Source organism: Mobula hypostoma, chromosome X2 (assembly GCF_963921235.1).
Source record: "Mobula hypostoma chromosome X2, sMobHyp1.1, whole genome shotgun sequence".
NCBI lineage: Eukaryota > Metazoa > Chordata > Chondrichthyes > Myliobatiformes > Myliobatidae > Mobula > Mobula hypostoma.
The window spans coordinates 6,559,598-6,579,595 of record NC_086129.1 but is presented as its reverse complement, the minus strand read 5'-3'; the positions used below and the strand labels follow the sequence as shown (position 1 = coordinate 6,579,595).

General features: G+C 45.6%; 1 pseudogene; it reads left to right on the top strand.

Moving 5' to 3' along the window:
• Positions 1-2,873: 2,873 nt before the first annotated feature.
• LOC134340839 (E3 ubiquitin-protein ligase TRIM39-like) lies at positions 2,874-19,193 on the top strand (annotated as a pseudogene).
• The last annotated feature ends 805 nt before the right edge of the window (positions 19,194-19,998 follow it).

Below are 19,998 nucleotides of genomic sequence, written 5' to 3'. Positions count from 1 at the left end.
ATACGGGGTGGAGGGTGCGGCAGGAGATACTGTCGCTGCAGACAGGAAAATTGGATCAGCCATGATGAAATAGCGAGCAGACATGATAGGGAAAATGGTTTTATGGTCTAATACAAGAATAAAAAGCTCCTCTGAAGGTATGTGGGGTCCTTTTGAGGGCCAACATGGAACACTGTGCACAGGTCTGGTCTCCTTCCCGGAGACAGTCTATGGGATAAAGGGAATGAAGAATTTTCCCAGATTGATTTCAGGGATGTGGTAGTGTCCTCAGGGAGATTACACTGACTGGGCCTGTCTCAAAACTGGAGAAATGAGAGGTGGTCTGACTGAGACAGACACAGTTTCACAGGGTGCGGAGAAATTTCCTCACCCAGATTGTGGCGAATATTTGGAATTTTCTTCACAAGTTTTCTAAATTCAAAAGCCAAATTTAGGGGCTCTGCGATGCTGGGGACGTTGCAGGAAAGTGGTGCTGAGGTCGAGCTCCGGAGATCCATCGGCAGCCGCTGCGGGGCAGCACCCGTCTCCCAGCAGCAGGGGACGAGTCCAGACAACAGGCCCCGATCTTCGGCGGGGAAAGGGCGGGCGCCCTCCGTGTAGCTGAAACATCTCACGGAATCTCCGCCAGTCACTTCAGCTCTGCCTTCGAAAGGATTCAGGACCGGCCGGTGTTGCAGCCGAAACTCCCAGTCTCCGGCCTCACTCGGTCCCGGTTCCAGACTCCGGCCCGCTTCCAGCGCTCAGCGTCCCGCCCACTGACACCCCTCAGCCAATGAGAGCATCCTTCTCCCAGCAGTGATCGCTGATTGGCTGTGAGTATGTCTGAGTACGGGCTGCTGCCGGGAGACGGAGATGTCAGTCTCAGTTTGTTCTCAGAATCAATGGAAGTTCCCCGAAACTCAAAGATCAAAGTAAATTTTCTCATCAGAGTTTAGATAAGTCACCACATACAATCCCGAGAAGCATTTTCCTGCGGACATACTCAGGAAAAGTAAACAGTAGTAAGCATAACAGAAGCAGGCAGTGAAAGATCAGCCAGAGTGCTGAAAGTAGCAAACGGTACAAATGCAAATATGGAGAAATAGCGATAAATAACAAGAGATGAAATAACCGCAGCGGCTGCCGATGGATCTCCGGAGCTCTCACCGCTGCCCTGTGCAATCCGAATGGCTGAAAGCCAAGGGAGAACAAGGCGCAAAGGTAAACTCGTGCTTTAGAAAATAAGAAACAGGAGCAGGCGTTGCCGTTCGGCCCCTTGCGCTGTTCTGCCCCTCAATTAGAGATGGCTGATCTTTGACCTCAGCGCCACTTTCCTTCAAAGTTCCCATCCATCATCGCCGAGCCCCTAAATATGTCTTTTTAATTTAGGGGAAATTTATCCTCATCTCATTCCTGCTGAGGCGACCTCGGCTTTTGAGGCTGTGATCCCCGGTTCCACTGCCCAACCAGGAGAAACGTCATTCCTGGCCCTACCCTGTGAGACTGTGTCTGTCTTAGTCAGGAAGCTTCTCCATATGAACCTTATGATAATGAAGTTGGTTACAGTTCTTTCAGACCAGCAGCTTTGACCACAAGAACATCAGACAGTGGTCAGCACGGAATGTCCTGCAGTTACTGCAGGAGAAGGACTGGATGGACATAGTGGAGTGGTTTTCTGAGCAGACAGCTCAGACCATCCGGCAGAATACCTCACTACCAGATCACCAACAGGCAGCAAGACCTTACCTGGCTGGCGGCGAGAGGGGCCTCCCAGTCTGATCCTTGCTGCATGCCCGGAGATCACTCCCACAGAGCGCTGCCCCGAGATTACTGCAGTGGAGACGAGACGGTCACGCACCTCTTTGCTTACTTTGATACAATAAAGTATCAACATCTGATCTGTGTCCAGAGTGAGGGAGACTGGGCTTCTATTGGAGACAGGATGGACAAGGGTTAAGTCACGAAGTTTTTCACACGAAGGGCTGTTGAAATCAGGACCTCGCCGAAAAATATAACATTTTCCACCCTGTGACGTAGAATGTCCAGTGCTGTGCTTTTTCCTGCAGCCACAGGTCGGTCATCACTGCACAGCACAATATTCTCTCCACATCCCCATTCTCCTGGCATGAGCTAATTTAATAGTTGTTGTCACTGTTCACAAATCCACGGTTTTACACTCCACTCTGACTCTCTTCAGACCTGAAGAAAGATTAAAAAAAAAACACGAGCTGCTGGAGGAACTCAACGGGTCAGGCAGCATCTGTGGAGGGAAATGGACAATCGATATTTCGGGTTGAGACAGCCCAGATGAAGGATCTCGACCCGGAAAGTCGATTGTACATGTCTCTTCATTTACGCTGCCTGACCCGCTCGGTTCCTCCAGCATCATGTTTCTCACCAGAGATTCCAGCATCTGCAGTCTCTCATGTCTTTAGAACTCCCCCCTGAGCCCTGCCTCAGACTGAGCCAGGCTCTTCTCTCCGGCTTCATTTCCGTTCAGCTTCTTTTTCAGCCCATCACGCCCACTGGGGCACAGGCCGCCAGCAGCAGCCCTTTTAATTTAGAAAACTTGTGGAGAATACTCCAAATATTCACCGCACTGTGGGTGGGGAAATTTCTCCTCATCCTCGGTCCAGGGCAAAGGATGATCACACGACTTCAATCGCCTTCCAGGTGAAGGTCCTCCGGATGGCAGCCATGGGGCCTTTGGAGATGCAGCTGACATTTTTGTCGCACGAGGTTTTTACGAGATGGGGTTGCTATCCATATAGCCAACCCTTCTCCGCTCGTAGCCGGGCTTAGACAGTCCATGGCCGCGTTTCTTTATCTGTTGCCTGTTTAATGTGTTTTTGATCCCACACTAAACGTAGAAATGGCCAGAATTTCCAGTGAACACATCCAGCAAAACCATGTTCATCTCCCGAGACTGCAGCGCGCGTAGTGGACAATCGCGGTACTGCAGGGGATCGGCAGCTCCCCGAAAGCGGAAGCATTCTGAATCAGGAAGTGCCGGGAGTTAACATGGCTTCGGCAGGACCGGCCGAGAGTTTAACCGAGGAGGTAATTTGTCCCGTATGTCTGGATTTCTTCACCGATCCCGTTACACTGCAGTGTGGACACAACTTCTGTCGCTCTTGTATCACAGAGTATTGGGAAAGGGAGGAGAGAAACTCCTGTCCGGAATGTAGAGAGGTGTTTACTGACCGCACCCTCAGGGTTAATCGGGCCTTTGCAAATCTGGCTGAAAAAGTTCGAAACCTAAACCTGAATCCGAAAGGGAAGGAAAGTAAACTTCACTGCGAGGAACATGAGGAAGAACTGAAGCTGTTTTGTGAAACGGACAAGACACTGATCTGTCTGATCTGTAGAGATGCGCAGGAACACAGAGAGCACCGCTTCATGCCGATTAAAGAAGCTGTTAAAATCTACAAGGTAAAACTAACCCGAATTTGATACTCGGCACATTTCCTTTGTCCTACATATCATCACAGGAGCCTCCATAACCAACAGGAGGAATTCTGCAGACGCTGGAAGTTCAAGCAACGCACATCAAAGTTGCTGGTGAACGCAGCAGGCCAGGCAGCGTCTCTAGGAAGAGGTACAGTCGACGTTTCAGGCTGAGACCCTTCGTCAGGACTAACTGAAGGAAGAGCTAGTAAGACATTTGAAAGTGGAGGGGGAGGGGGGATCCAAAATGATAGGAGAAGACAGGAGAAGGAGGGATGGAGCCAAGAGCTGGACAGGTGATTGGCAAATGGGATATGAGAGGATCATGGGACAGGAGGCCCAGGGAGAAGGAAAAGGGGGAAGGGGAAAGCCGAGAGGATAGGCAGGGAATACAGTGAGAGGGAGAGAGGGAGAAAAAGGAGAGAGAGAAAAAGAATGTGTGTATATAAATAAATAACGGATGGGGTACGAGGGGGAGGTGGTGCGTTAGTGGAAGTTAGAGAAGTCAATGTTCATGCCATCAGGTTGGAGGCTACCCAGACGGAATATAAGGTGTTGTTCCTCCAACCTGAGTGTGCCTTCATCTTTACAGTAGAGGAGGCCGTGGAGAGACATATCGGAATGGGAATGGGATGTGGAATTAAAATGTGTGCAACGCACAACTAAGCACATCTTTCCCTACATCCACCCTGCCCCCCGCCCCCCCCCCCGCTGCTTTCCACAGGGATCACTCCCTGCACGACTCCCTTGTCCATTCGTCCCACCCATCCCACCCCACTGATCTCCCTCCTGGCACTTATCCTTGTAAGTGGAACAAGTGCTACACATGCCCTTACACTTCCTCCCTTACCACCATTCAGGGCCCCTGACAGTCCTTCCAGGTGAGGCGACACTTCACCTGTGAGTCGGCTGGGGTGATATACTGCATCCGGTGCTCCCGATGTGGCCTTCTATATATTGGTGAGACCCGACGCAGACTGGGGGACCGCTTTGCTGAACACCTACTCTCCGTGTGCCAGAGAAAGCAGGATCTCCCAGTGGCCACACATTTCAATTCCACATCCCATTCCCATTCTGATATGTCTATCCACGGCCTCCTCCACTGTCAAGATGAAGCCACACTCAGGTTGGAGGAACAACACCTTATATTCCGTCTGGGTAGCCTCCAACCTGATGGCATGAACATTGACTTGTCAAACTTCCGCTAACGCCCCACCTCCCTCTCGTACCCCATCCTTAATTTATTTATATACACACATTCTTTCTCTCTCTTTCCTTTTTCTCCCTCTGTCCCTCTGACTATACCCTTTCCCATCCTCTGCATTCCCCACCCCCTTATTTCCTCTACTCCCTGGGCCTCCTATCCCATGATACTCTCATATCCCTTTTGCCAATCACCTGTCCAGCTCTTGGCTCCATCCCTCCCCCTCCTGTCTTCTCCTATCATTTTGGATCTTTCCCTCCCCCACCCACATTCAAATCTCTTACCAGCTCTTCCTTCAGTTAGTCCTGACGAAGGGTCTCGGCCCGAAACGTCGACTGTACCTCTTCTTAGAGATGCTGCCTGGCCTGCTGCGTTCACCAGCAACTTTGATGTGTCTTCCATAACCAACACATCATTCTCTGCAACTTTCGACATTTCCAACTGGATTCTAGCATCTATCCATCCCACAGACTCCCACACCCCACAACCCTCCGCTGTCTGTAGGAATCGCTTCCCGCACTGTATCGCCCTTAACCACTCGCTCCTCCCCACTGATCTCCCTCCTGGCACTGACACCTGGAAGCGGGACAAGTGCTACACCTGACTCCTACACCTCCTCCCTTGTCACCATTCAGGGCCCCAAACCGCCTCAGTTCCTCCCGTTTCTTCCATGGTCGATTGTCCTCTCGTATCAGATTCCTTCTTCTCCAGCTCTTTTCCTCTTCCTCCCGTCCCCTCTCAGCTTCTCACTTCATCACCTCCCCCACGTTCCCCCTCACGTTGTCTCACCCGTCACCTGCCAGCAGGTTCTCATCCCCAACCTTTTTATTCTGGCTTCTGTCCCATTCCTTCCCAGTCATAATGAAGGGTCTCATCCCGAAACACCGACTGTTTATTTCCCCTGCACAGATGCTGCCTGTCTCACTGAGTTCCTCCATCATTTTGTGTGTATTATCAGGTTTGATCGCCTGTTTATTTTTATCCATGTTTTTTTTCTATTTCCTTCGCTCTCTGACTTCCAGGATCAACTAAAATCTTCATTAGACTCTCTCATAAAAAAGAAATCAGACTTCCAGGAAAAGGAGCAGCAACAGAAAGAGAAGATTTCCGGAGTTCAGGTGAGGCTTCCTGAGTGGAATTTCTGATATTACTGTAAAGTTTTGCTCCCTTTAATGTGGAATAGCAGAGTATCGCAGCTCCAGTAACATAGGATTGATCCTGACCTCTGGTGCTGTCTGTGTGGAGTTTGCATGTTCTCCCTGTGACCACGACAATTTCAGACACATCCCAAGGACATGCTGGATGAATGGTTAATTACAATTAGCCCTGTGAAGGTGGGGACTGTGTATGTGAATCAGGTGGGAGTTCATGGGTCAATAGGGAGAATAGGTTTCAGGAAAACGTGAGTGAATGGGGTTGATGGGAATGTTTCAGAGCTAGTATGGACATTAATGGATCAAATGGTCACCTTAATGTCATAAGGAAATACAACACAGCAATACAGTAAATTAACCTTCACTTTTCATTCGACAGGAACAGTCACACAGCGTTCAGACCCACATCGCATCCCAGTTTACTGAACTGCGCCAGATTATCACTGAGAAAGAGCAGAGTTTACTCAGGGATCTCAGGGAGGAAGAGGAGAGGATTCTCAATCCAATGGAGAAAAATATTCGAGCGATTCAAAAGAAGATAGGAATTATTCAGGAGGAAATCTCAAAGATAAAGGAACAGATGGATCAAAAAGACAGTGTGATATTTCTCAAGGTGAGGGATTATATTTCAATTTGTTTCTGTCAAAGGCCACTAAATGAACAGTGGTATATTTGAAATAAACACAGCACAGCGGCCAATTCTAACAAGTCAATTGCTGCTGCTGGCGACGTCACACAGATTGTTATGATTGTATGACGCGCCATCAAATCATTCCAATAATGACGTTCCAATATGTCGAAGATATATATTTGATCCTTTATCAGCAACAGATAATCTTTAAGACATGAAATTTCAGGTTAATTAATCATAAAGTAGGCTGCAACTGAGTGGTCAATGAAATATATGACAACTGTCCATCCCCAGCTCAAAACTGCCCAGAACAAAGCCCGAAAACCGAACCTTTTCCTTTTCCTTTCACCACGCCCCCACTCACGTGACTAGTTACCATAATAACCATGTAGCACAGAATACAATGCAGAGAGAAAACAGATGCGTTGCTCCTACACACATTTACAACTGACAGTTAACTGACTCACCAGACAATTGATACAACTATTCAGTGTTGCTACTGTCCTGAAACTGGACTTCCACAACTTCTGTACGTCCCAGGACAGAATCCAATCTTCTCTGAAATGATTCACTCTGATAATAATCCATACCTGCTGATTGTGTCCTTGATTATCACATTAAATCCAGTCACAGGCTGTGAGTGTGTCTGGTGCGGTGGGTGTGAGGGTCTCTCTGTCAATCACTGAGAGCAAAAAATGTGACCCACACATCAGACTTATCCTCCATATCGGGTTTCCGTCAGATTACGGAAACTTTCACCAGTTCTTTACTTTTTCAGATAAGTTTCACACGGGATTACATCCCATTCTCCATCATAAACAGGCCATTCGGTCCATATTCTGCTATCAATTTCCCTGCTTCACGAGCCTCCTCCCACCTACTCACCACACCCAGCGACAGTGCTCTGAACTCCACGGTCCCTCATCTGTTTATCTAGTTTACCCATGACATTCAATCTCTGCTGTTCCGCTTCAACCACTCCTGTGCCAGTGAGTTCCACATCCTCCTCACTAAATTTCTTGTCGGATTTATTGTCACGTCCATCCACTGATTTGAATTCCACCATCTCATCATTCCAACACCTTATCCATATGAAAATGCACAACCTGTCCCGTCTTCCTTGCAAGTTTCATCCTCTCAGTAATGGCTCAGCTTTCAGAAACCTTTCCTGTAATTTAACCCCTGATTCTGTATTGTTTGTGTGTGTGAGTGACTGCAGGAGTGGGAATTTTTAACACCTTGTAATTATCTGGATGAAATTCAGGATGTCGATAGTCTCGATCTATTCAGATTTGTGTTTTATTTATTTCAGGAGGAAGCACGTCAGACCAGGAGGTAGGACATGCTCTTTATTGAAACCCTGTATGGATTTGTAAAATCGTTCAAATTTGCAGTTTATAACCAGCAGTTTAATATTTACAGGATTAAGGACGATATCCAGGAATTGACAGTGACAGATGAGACCCAAGCGGTTGAAAAATTCGATCACCCCTATTTGTTGAACACAGTGCTGAGAGAAACACTTGATGCCAATTATCGAGGTAAAACTTACAAAGATTTATTATTCATTGCTCATGAGACACAATTAGATTCTAATTCAAAGGAAAGATTGGCTGTAATAATGGACTGAAGGGGAATTTAAGTTTATTCAACATCAACCCCACCGACTAGGAAGCATCACTTTCACGTGGTCAGCTGGAGATGTCAGACCCCTGAACGCACCAGCACAGGGTCACAATACAACCAATACACGGGACTGGCAGTTGAACCACTGTGTCCTGATCCCAGGCCACTGCACTTACACGCCAAGACATGAGTTTGAATCCTACCACAGGAACTGGGAAATTAATACTGATTTTATGATATTGTAGGGTGTGAAAGCAAATAACAGCGTAACACACACAGACCATCAGAATGTGACACACGGTCAAAATTCCTATTCCGGAATGAAATCTGCCGTCCTTACCCAGTCTGTCTGTTCTGTGCACTGAGCTGCTTCAAAAACAGACTCCAGGAGGATGATCTAGGAAGGATTTGAGAGATGTTGAACCCACAGCCCGCTTCATCCATCTGCTAGAATAAGATGTCTTCTTGAGCAAGTCCCATTGTATTTTAAAATATTTTAATTACACCTGTTTCCACAGCTTTCTCTGACAGCAAATTCCATCTGCCCACCTCCCTCTCCCTTTCTTTGAGACAGTTACCCCAAAGATCGCCTCTGACCTTAAATCTAAGCCCCCTGGTTCTATCTCTACTGTTATGTCCTGGGTAAAACGACTCTCACTTTATCTAGGCCCCTTATAGTTTTATAGAGTTGGATAAGGGGTCATTCCACAACATCCTACACTACAGGGAATTATCCCGAGCACATCCAATCTGTCTCTTTATAACCCGAGCCTCCCAGACCTTGTAACACCATCCTCCACATCCTGAAGCTTCCTGTCCTATGTAATCACACCCCTTCCAGAGTTGGGGCAGCAGAAATGCAGACAATAGCCCCAGTGTGGTCTATCATCAACATCGAAGACCTTGCTTCAGCTCATGTGGACACTGTCGAATAGGCTGATGAATACAGGACTGAAGGTGTTATATTTGAATGCTCCAGTATACGGAATAAGGTAGATGATGTTGTAGCACAGGTAGAGATTGGCAGGTATAACATTGTTGGCGTCACTGAGTTGTGGCTGAAAGGAGATCCTGGCTTGAAGCTCAACATTCAAGGATACACCTTGTATTCAAAGACAGGCAGGTAGGCAGAGGGGCTGGGGAGGGTCTGTTGTAAAAAAATGAAATGAAATCCTTAGAGAGAGGTGACGTCGGATTGGAAGATGCAGAATCTTTGTGGGTACCGGCACTACAGCATCAGTAAGAAACGATAAGGGTAAAAAGACCCTGATGCGAGTTATATACAGGCCTGCAAATAGTAACCTGGATAGAAAAGGGATACAAACTACACCGGGAGATGGAAAAGGCATGTGAAAAGGGCAGGGTGGTAATAAGAATGGGGGATTTCAATATGCAGGTAGAATGGGAAAATCAGGTTGGTGCTGCATCCCAGGAGAGGGAATTTGTAGAATGCCCCCGAGATGGCTTTTTAGAACAGCTTGTGGTTGAGTCCAATGGGAGAAAAGGCAATTCAGGAGTGGGATTTGTATAATGAACTAGATATGATTAGGGAGCTTAAGGTTAAATAACCCTGCAGAAACAGTGATATTAAAATGATAGAATTTACGCCGCAGTTTGAGAGGGAGAAGATAAAGTCAGATGGATCAGTATTAGAGTGGAGTAAAGGGAATGACAGAGGCATGAGGGAGGAGCTGACCAAAGTAGGTTGGAAGTGGACAAGAACAGGGACGATGGTAGAACAGCAGCGGTTGGAGTTTCTGGGGGCAGTTCGGAAGGCACGGGATAGACACGTCCCGAATATGAAGAAGTATTCCAAAGGGAGGATGAGGTAACTGTGTTTGACAAGGGAAGTCACAGACAACATGAAAGCAAAAGAGAGGGCATACAATGTCGCAAAAATTAGCAGGATGTTGGAGAATAGAGAAGGTTTTGATAACCAAGAGAAAGTAATGAAAATGCAATCAGAAGAGAAGAGATAAGATATGAGGGAAAATATACCAACAATGAAGAAGAGAATACAAGAATGTAAAGAGTAAAAGTCAGATGAGAGTGGCTATTGAACCCCTAGAAAATGAGGCTGGAGAGGTAGGAATGGGAGACAGAGACATGACAATGGTACCTATTTAGTATTGTGTGTCAATCCTCACTGGAAGATACTGTACAAGAAGTTTGTCAGAAATGTGAGTGTCAGGGGACAGAAATGAGTGTTATTGCTATTACTAATTGGAAAGTACGTGGGAGGATGAAAGGTCTGAAGGTAAATAAATCCCCTGAACCAGTTGGACTACACCGGTGTGTTCTAAAGGAGGCAGCTGAGGAGAATGTGGAGGCATTAGTAATGATCTTTCAAGAATCACTAGGTTCTGAATCATTCGAGACGACTGGAAAACTGCAAAGGTCACTTCACTCTTTAAGGAGGGAGAGCAGGTGAGGAAGAGAAATTATCAGTGTGTTAGTCTGGACGTGGTGTGACTGGGTAGATATTGGAGTCCAGTACTAAGGACGAGCTTTTGGGTACATGGAGGCACATGATAAAATAGACCAAAGACAGCAGGGATTCCTTTAAGGGGAAATCTTGCCGGTCAAATCTGTTGGAATACTTCAAGGAGCACAAAGCCAAGATAGACAAAGAAAGATTTCAAACAGAATTGATGCCTTTGTGGCCAGGTTTTCGGAGGTTATGAAAAAGGTGACTGGGTAAGTAGTGCTGTGGAAGACAGATCAGGAAAATGGGCAAAGAAGTGATCGATGGATTATCGGGTAGGGAAGTCGCTTGTGCATTTGGCAGAAGGAATAAAGGCGTAGATGATTTTGTAAACAGGGAGAAAATTCAAAATTCTGAGATGTAAAGGAACGTGAGTGTCATTTTTCCGGATTCCCCAAAGGTTAACTTTTAGTCTGAGTCAGTGGTAAGATCGGCAAACTCATTGTTTGCTTTCATTCATCAGAATTAGAATGTAGGAGCAAGGATGTAATGCTGATGTTTTATAAGGTATTTGTCAGACCACACTTGGAGTATTGTGAGCGGCTTTGGGTCCCTTATATAGGACAAGATGTGCTGGCATTGGAGAGGTTCACGAGAATGATTCCCTGAATGAAAGGGTTAACATATGAGGAGTGTTTGATGGTTCTGGGTCTGTACTCACTGGAGTTTAGAAGAATGGCTGATTTATTATCCCTCTCAACAGTATTCTCCTACCTCCTCCCCATAACTTTTGACACCCTGACTAATGAAGAACCGATCAACTTCAGCTTTAAATATGAAACACAAGAAAATCTGCAGATGCTGTTCCCCGAGTAACACAGGTCCTGATGCAGGGTCTCGGCCTGATCTCTCTGAAACCTGTCTGGACAGAGATGATGTCGGGAGGATGTTTCCTATAGTGGGTGGGTCGAGAACAGAAGGCACAGCCTCCGATTAGATAATGTCCATTTAGAACAGAGATGAGAAGGAATTCCTTTATCCACAGGACAGTGAATCTGCCACAGGCAGCTGTGGAGGCAAATAATTGAGTATATTTAAAGTAGAGCAACAAACACAAAATGCTGGAGGAACTAAGCAGGTCAGGATTCATCTATGGAAAAGAGTAAACAGTCGACAGTTCAGACTGAAACACTTCATCAGGACCTGTGTTGCTTAAGGGTCCCTGCAAATTCATCCCCTTTCCTCTTGAGGGGCTGCGGGTGATGGGGTTGTGGGAAAGGGGACAAAGAGGTCCTCATCTCCATCTTTGTCCCCCGCCAGCTTCTCGTTACGTCTACACACACAGTTCACCCACAGGATTTCCACCCCTCCCTCACCTGGTTCTGGTTCAATCTGCCGTTCATCACTCCCCTGCTGGTTCCCATTATCGCCTCCTTTACTGCCTCGAACCTTCACACTCCCCCACTCCACACTTCACACTCACAAATGAAGGTTAACATTGAATGAAGGGCCTGTTCCTGTGCTGTACTGTTCTATGTTCTCTGTTCCCTGTTCAGAAGAATGAGAGGAGATCTCAAGGAAACATGAAATTATTTCAGTGCTCAACGGGCAGGATACAGGGAGGATGTTTCCTCTGTCTGAGGAGTCAAGGGTCAGGGGTCACTGTCTGTTTGGAATTCTCAACACGGGGTGGGTGGTGGTGTCTCAGTTAATCAGTTCATATAAAGTCACAAAGCCCTTCGTCGTACAGCCGAGAAATGTGCCCTTCGACCCATCACCTCTGTGCTGACCCATTTACCCGTCTACATTCATCCCATTGGCCAGCATTAGGTCCGTCTACTTCTGTGACTTGCCTGTTGAAGTGTCTGTCCAAGTGTCTCTTAAACACAGAGGACTGGAGGCCTGTGACCTGCAGAGGTCGGTGCTGGGGCCGCGGTTGGTTGTCATTCATATTAATGATTTGTATGATAGTGTAGGTGACATCGTTAGTAGGTTTGTTAATGACACTAAAATTCATGGTACAGTCGACAAGGAAGAGGGTTATCTCTGTTTACACCGGGCCCTTGATCAACCGTAGAAGTGGGTAGAGTCACAATGTTTTAAAATGCATCTTACCAGGTACATGGATAAGAAAGGTGAAAGGAATAATGGGTAAATGGGACTCGCTCATTAAAGTAAATTGGTCGACACGAACAATTTGGGCCGAAGAAACAATATGACCTGTTGTTTAAATCCGTTCACTCACCCCCTTCTCATCTTAATCCAACCCTTTCCAACACTTGTCTCTGCTGTCTTTATTTATTTTTCAATCTTTTTATTAAGTTTCAAAATTAATAAACACAATAATAATAATGATACAAAGAGATCAGGATTACAGTAAGAACGGTTAGCATGTAGAAGCACAGATTCCAAGTAACAAATGTCGTTTAGCCTTCCAATCTCTTCGTAACTAACCGTGAAAAAGATATTTTATAAAGAGGAAAAAAAACCTAAACTAAAAAAAAAACTAAACTGCAGTCTATTTCCTCATTTATTTCTGTTCTTGAGGGAAGATGTCGACCTGACCCGTAGACTGGCCATCTCTCTCCACACATGCTGCCTGACCCGCTCGGTTCCTCCAGCATTTTGTGTCTGTTTGATCGGGAAATCTCTGCTCTCCGTCCAGCGGAAAACCCTTGGGGAGACATTAGTTGTCCATCCGTTTTCGTCGAGTCAAACCTCGGGAAAGGTTCATGTCGGCCACCCGACCGCGCCTGAGGCCTAGCGGCCTTTCCACGATCCCCGGGGCCGTGCTGCCCGAGTCTCCCCCCGATCCCCGGGGCCGCGCTGCCCGAGTCTCCCCCCGATCCCCGGGGTCGCGCTGCCCGAGTCTCCCCCCGATCCCCGGAGCCGCGCTGCCCGAGTCCCCCCCGATCCCCGGGGCCGCGCTGCCCGAGTCTCCCCCCGATCCCCGGGGCCGCGCTGCCCGAGTCTCCCCGATCCCCGGGGACTCTCTAATTCTCTGCTTCTCCCCCCAGTCTCTGTCACCCTGGATGTGGAAACGGCGCATCCGCGGCTCGAGGTGTCTGAGGATCGGAAGAGTGTGAGATGGACCGGGACCCGGACCCAGACCCGGACCCGGACCCAGACCCGGACCCGGACCCGGACCCAGACCCGGAGGGATCTCCCTGACACCGGGAAGAGATTCACATTCTGCGCTTGTGTGCTGGGATCGGAGGGATTCACATCGGGGAGACATTACTGGGAGGTGGAGGTGACGGGGATTTGGGACTGGTTTCTGGGAGTCGCCGCAGAGTCTGTGGAGAGGAAGGGATGGGTCAGTCTGAGTCCGGAGACCGGATTCTGGGTCATCGGGCGGGATGATGACGAGTTATATCGGGATTGTGACGTGTCCTTTGGCATGTCCGGTGGTCGCCCCTCCCCTGTGTCCCGTCTCCCTGCCGGTCCCCTCCCCGGGAGGGTGGGAGTTTATCTCAGTTACCAGTCCGGGACAGTTTCATTTTACAACGCGGAGACCAAGTCCCATCTCCACACCTTCACTGGGAATAAATTCACGGGGAAACTTTATCCTCTCTTCTGGCCCGGGGATGTAAACCAGTGGCTGAGAATCTGCTCCGGTTCCGCTCCGGGTCTGTAAACGGGTCGGGTCCCGGGACCGGCGTCAGGAGTAAAGTCCCTGCAAATATAAATGTGCGGACAGTTAAATAAACACGAGATGAGAATTATCGATCCATTAATTTTAACTCGTTCACCGCATCCGACAACAGAACAGAAACACCGCGGATTCAGCAGCAGCCGCGGGGCGGCGGGTCCTGAGCTCCCCCGGGTCCTAAAATCCACCCGCACTGAGTTCAGGTTAAATGGGACAAGTGGGGGCGGTGCTGACTGGGAAAGACAGTGAAGATTGATACAAAGTGTTCATTAAGTTCATCTGACATTTCTTTGTCCCCCATCACTACCTCACCAGCATCATTTTCCAATGGTCCAATATCAACTCTCATCTCCCTTTCACTCTTCATGTAACTGAAAACTAACTTTTAGTATCCTGATTTATATTATTGGCTAGTTTGCCTCATATTTCATCTTTACTATTTTTATGGCTTTTTTGTTGCCTTTTGTTGGATTTTCAAAGCATCCGAATAATCCAACATCCCACTCACCTTTGCTACCTTATATGCCATTCCCTTACGGTAATACCCAGACTTTAACTTCCCTTGTCAGTCACGTATGCCTCCCCCTGCCATTTCATAAGTTCTTCTGTGGGACATGTCTCTCCTGCACCTTGTAAACTATTCCCAGATACGTCAGCCCCTCTGTTCAGCCGTCATCCCCACAGTATCCTCCTCCAATTCACCCGGGCAAATTCCTCTCTCATGCCTCCGTAATTCCCTTCATTCCATTGCCAGACCGATACATGTGACTGAGGCTTCTCCCTCTCAAATTGCAGAACGAATTCAATTATATTATAATCACTGCCTCCGAACGGTTCCTTTACTTTCAGCTCCCAAATAAGATCAGGGTTATTGTACAACACCCAATCCAAGATTGACTTTCCCCGAGTAGGCCCAAACACAAGCTGCTTTAAGAAGCCGTCTCGTAGGCATTCAACAAATGCCCTATCGTAATCAAACAGCAACCTGATTTTCCCAACCCTTTGCATATTGATGTCCCCGATATAATTGTGACGTTACCATTATTATAGGCCTTTGCCCGTTCAATACTGCAAAATAATTTAAAGTCAGTCCCTTAACAGAATAAAGTTTTTATCTGAAAACTATCAATCCCCCACCCCCAAAGAATGTACTGAAGACTGCATTTGATTTTTTTCAACCATATCTGCTTCACACTGAAATAGTACGTGTTTACCAGTTTCATAATGACAATATGTACACGACACAGAATGAAGTTTTCTAATAAGATACAAGGCATAATTAAGCATAGTCTGGGCAATTCTATGTCGTGTCAATATCATTTCTTCCGTTCTTGTTTAAAGCCCTTCTTCTATAAGCCCAACTAGTTTATGTGTTCTGTAAAGGTACCTGTCCTCTAGCACAGGATGATAATTTCTTTGCACCCTCAAATTAATCCAATTTGTTAACATCAACTCCAACCTCTGTCCCTGGAAGGGCGATTGTCCCATTTCAACCAGGAAAGCCAAAGCAGGGGTCGACCTCACTGCACCACAGCACAATCTTAAAGCCTGTGGTTGTATCAGACACAAACATTTTAAAGTTGAACATGAAACTGATCCATAAGCCACACAGCCAGAATCAAGAACAGATTGAATTAGACAAATATAAATGGTCGACAAAGATTTTCATGTTGCACTCCAAGAACACCCACACAGACGCCTGAGGATATTTAATGCTCCTTTACAGTTATCAATTATTTTACTGATATGGTGCATCCATGTCAGCTTATTATCCACCCACTTGCCTGGAAATCTCACCACTGACATATTTTCAGGAGTTTGACTATATAATTTCAAATCAAGTGCAGGTCTATTAATCCTGTTAGAATTTCCCGACTGTTTGACCAATTAATTGTAAATTTCATCCTATTTACAGTAAAATTGAAATACTACCACTAATCTATAAAGCTACATCATCTGCATAAAGTGATTAACCCACCAGAGAAAATATTATTAATCGTAATATTAAATAATAAAGGGCTCCAAATACTGCTTTGTGGGGTCCCATTCTCTATCTCATAGAAACACAAACATAACATGCCCACCCGTACCTGCACAGTCCATCCAAATAAAAGACTCAGATAAATTATGCAATCTCCCCTCACTCCTAATTTCCAAAATTTAATCAAAAGTCCTTCCTTCCATAAAATATCATACAATATTAAAAAATACTGCTATTACAACATCTTTATTTAACTGTGATTTCCTAATATCATTTTCCAAACCTGAAACTGCATCCAATGTAATTCTGCCCTTGCAAAACCTACTGTGATAAAACACTATTATCACCTCCTTTCCAAAATATAACTCAAGCACTCAATTACCATACATTCCATCAGTTTACATAAATGGGTAATTAACAACATCGGCCCAAAACGAGAAGGATCGGACGGGGATCTCCCAGGTTTCAGAACAGGTACAACTGCTGCCATATTCCATGAGGGAGGAAGATGGCCTGATCTCCAAACACAATTCAAAAATTTAGTATTTTCACAAAAGAGAATCACATACAGCTGAGTTCAAGAGCTGTCAGGGAACGTTGAAGTTATATAAGGCCTTACTTACACTGAACTTGGAGTACTGTGTTCCGCTCTCGTCACCTCACTAGGAGGATGTGGATACTATAGAGAGAGTGCAGAGGAGATTTACAATCACGTTGTTCTTGGATTGGAGAGCATGCCTTATGAGAATAGATAGAGTGAACTTGGCCTTTTCCCCTTGGAGCGATGGAGGTGGAGAGGTGAGTAGACAAAGCTTAACAGGATGCTGCTCGGATAAAGTGAGAGTGGACAATCTAGGGATCTAGTTTCTTTGGAGCAGCTGAGGCTGAGGGATGTCTGACAAATGTTTACAGGAACGTGAGAGGCACAGACAGAGTGGACAACCGGTATTTTGATCTCTATGGAGGAAATGTCTAATACCAGAGGGCATGCACTTCAGGAGAAAGGGGAAAAACTACCTCATTGGTCCTTTTTGCACTGTTTATGTATTTTGTAATTTAGTGTAATTATGCAACTTTTCTCCACACAGCTGATGTTAAAAACATTTAGAAAAAAAAACAATGCTGTTAACAATCTGATTCAGCATGTTTAAAGGAGTTTGCATTGCAAGTTTTGTTTTTCATACCCATTGTAGTGAGTGTCTGGAGTGAATGTCAGGGGTGGTGGTGGAGGCAGATGTGATAGAGGTTATTAGATACCACCTGAATGTGTGGAGAATGGAGTGATGTGGACCTTGTGTAGGCAGAGGGATTGGTTTAGTAAGGCATGAAATGACTGGTTCAGTTGGTTCAGAACAACACAAGGAGCAGAAGGGCCTGTTCAAGGACAAGTACAGCGAGTAGAGCAGGTAAACTGGATAAAGTGTTCCCAGTCAGAGAACAGACTGTGACGTCAGTGGATATATGCCGTCATCACAGATACTTTACTGCTGGATAAAATAAAGTTTCTGATATTTATAAAGATGTGTTGAATTATACTGCTGAGACATCAATTGAAGATGAAGCTGATCCTTAAGCCACACAGCCAGAATCAAGAACAGATCGAATTAAACAAATATAAATGATCAACAAAGATTTTCATGATGCACCCCAGAATACCCACACATATCAATTATTTTTCTGATGTAGTGCTTCCATGTCAGTTTATCATACATCCACATGCCTGGAAAACTTACTGCTGACAATTCCTCGAGAGTTTAATATATAAATTCAAATCATGTGCAGGTCTATTAATCCTGTTTGTAAAACACATAAGATGTTTTAGTGACTGAAAGCTTAAAATTTTCATCTATTTCCCCACTGTTTGACCTATTAATTGTAAATTGCATCCTATTTACAGTAAAATTGAAATACCACCTCTAATCTATAAAGTTACATCATCTGCATATAGTGATTTACCCACCAGTGTACCTATCTCAGAGAAAATATCATTTATCATAATATTAAATAATGAAGGGCTACAAATACTGCCTTGTGGGGTCCCATTCTCTATCTCGTAGAAACACAAACATAATATGCCCACCCATTCCTGCACAGTCCATCCAAATAAGAAACTCAGATAAATTATGCAATCTTCCCTCATTCCTAATTTCCAAAATTTAATCAAAAGTCCTTCCTTCCATAACATATCATATGCATTTGCAATATTAAAGAATACTGCTATTACAACATCTTTATTTACCTGTGCTTTCCCAATATCACCTTCCAAACCTAAAACTGAATCCAATTTTATTCTACTCTTCCAAATCCACTCTGATAAAATGCTATATCACCTCTCTTTTCCAAAATATAACTCAAGCATTCGATTACCATACATTCCATCAGTTTACATAAATGAGTAATTAACGATATAGGCCCAAAACGAGAAGGATCAGACGGGGATCTCCCAGGTTTCAGAACAGGCACAACTGCCGCCATATTCCATGAGGGAGGAAGATGGCCTCATCTCCAAACACAATGCAAACATTTAATATTTTCACAAGAGAGAATTACAATTACATACATCACCCTTTCCTGGGGCACCTGACCTGCATTAATAGTAGACTTCTTAAATTCCTACAAAGAAAACTCTACATCAGTGATACTATCATTGCAACAGCTGACTTCCAACACATCAGGGTACAGTATTCACTGAAAAACATGTCCCTACATTGTTTAACATCGTCACTTAAATTGTCTTGATTATGAATGACAGTAAATGACCCAGCCAGTAACACAACCTTCCCTGTTTCAGTAACAATCATTTTGCCTTCATTAATTAACACTGGAATAGTATGATCACTTCAAATCCCCCCATTTCCTTCACCACATCACCAACATCTCCAAGTTTAATATCCCTTCAAATATTATCTCAATATGATTCCAGTAAATCACCACCTTCCTCACCACGCCCTGTGCCCTTTTATTTTTAATAATGTCACTCGGAGACTGATGCATCATCACATAATAACTTACATTTCTCCCAATTTGCTTTACCAAGTCTTTCAGCTCTTAGAAGTGGCTCCTGTCCCCGAAATAAATCCAAACTCAAGCTCATAAAGATAGGAAGGCTGACTGACGTTCACATTAACTAATCAGTGTAGCTCTCTGACCGACAGGCATGGCTGCCAATAACAGCAGGGTTCAGAGGTGGGTCTGAGCTACGATAGGCCGGTTGGAAACCTGAACCATGTTCAACCCCTCCTCTTCTGCTCCATCGCCGTGGCGGAGTTCAGCGAGTTGCTGCTGTTGGTGGTCGCCGATCTGCGGCATCCACAGGGACGGGCGCGGTTCCCCTTTGCGCCTCAGTGAGTCTGCTTCGGCACAGAATATAATACTAATGGTAAGGCTTTTGGCAGTGTGGAGAGTCTGACAGATCTTGAGGACCGTGTCCATACGACACTCAAAGCTGCTGCGCAGGTTGGCAGTGTTGTTAAGAAGGCGTCTGGTGTGATGGATTCATCAACCCTGGGACTGAGTTCAAGAGCTGTGAGGGAATGTTGAAGCTATATAAGGCCTTAGTTACACCCAACTTGGAGTACTGTGTTCAATTCTGGTCACCTCACCTTACTACAAAAAGAATGTGGATACGAAAGAGGGAGTGAAATGACTAGCATGACGCGACATAGTTTTAAGGTGCTTTGAAGTCGGTGCAAGGGAGATGTCAGGGGTAGGTTTTTCACACGAGAGAGTGGTCGGTGTGTGGACTGCACTGCCAGTGACGGTGGTAGACGCAGAAACAAAAGGATCTTGTAAGAGACTCTTAGATAGGTACATGGAGCTTAGAAAAATTGACGGCTATCCGATAGGGAAATCCTAGGCAGTTTCTGGAGTAGGTTACATTGTCAACACAACATTGTGGG